Source organism: Nicotiana tabacum, chromosome 22 (genome assembly GCF_000715075.1).
Source record: "Nicotiana tabacum cultivar K326 chromosome 22, ASM71507v2, whole genome shotgun sequence".
Lineage (NCBI taxonomy): Eukaryota > Viridiplantae > Streptophyta > Magnoliopsida > Solanales > Solanaceae > Nicotiana > Nicotiana tabacum.
This window is the reverse complement of record NC_134101.1, coordinates 15,639,443-15,640,117: the sequence shown is the minus strand read 5'-3', so window position 1 is coordinate 15,640,117 and position 675 is coordinate 15,639,443.

The following is a 675-nucleotide window of genomic DNA, read 5'->3' as shown; positions in this document are numbered from 1 at the left end:
TGGCATCGGTGGTAGAAATTGGAAGTTTCAAGTTCATTAAGTTTGAATCGGAGGGTGATTCGTGTTTTTAGCATTGTTTGATATGATTTGAGGGCTTAACTAAGTTCGTATGGTGTTATAAGACTGGTTGGTATATTTGCTTAAGGTCCCAGGGGCCTCGGGTGTGTTTCGGATGCTTAACGGATTGAATTTGAACTTATGCAAATTGCTGAAGTTTCTGGTTTCTAGTGTTTTTGCACCTGCGGTGGGGTTACCGCAGATGCGGACTCGCACGTGCGAGAGGAGGATCGCAAATGCGGGTTGGAGGAGTTTGGCCTGGGGTCGCAGGTGCGACATAAAGGCCGCAGGAGCGAAGTCGCTTCTGTGAAAGATTGAACGCAGAAGCGGAGAGGCCTGGGAGGTTTGGGATCGCAGGAGCGGAAGGGTCTCCCCAAAAGCGAGATCGCAGGTGCGATCCTTGGTCCGCAAAAAAGGAAACCCTGGCCATAAGTGGAATCCGCACCTGCGATGGTTTTTCCGCACGTGCGGCATCACAGGTGCGGCGTCGCAGGTGCGACTAGAGGTCCGCAGATGCGGAAATGCTGGATAGAACACTTAAATGCAAGGGTTCGCGATTTTTGCTCATTTTAAATATTTTGAGCTCGGGTTTGGCGATTTCTTAAGAGCCTTTTCGAG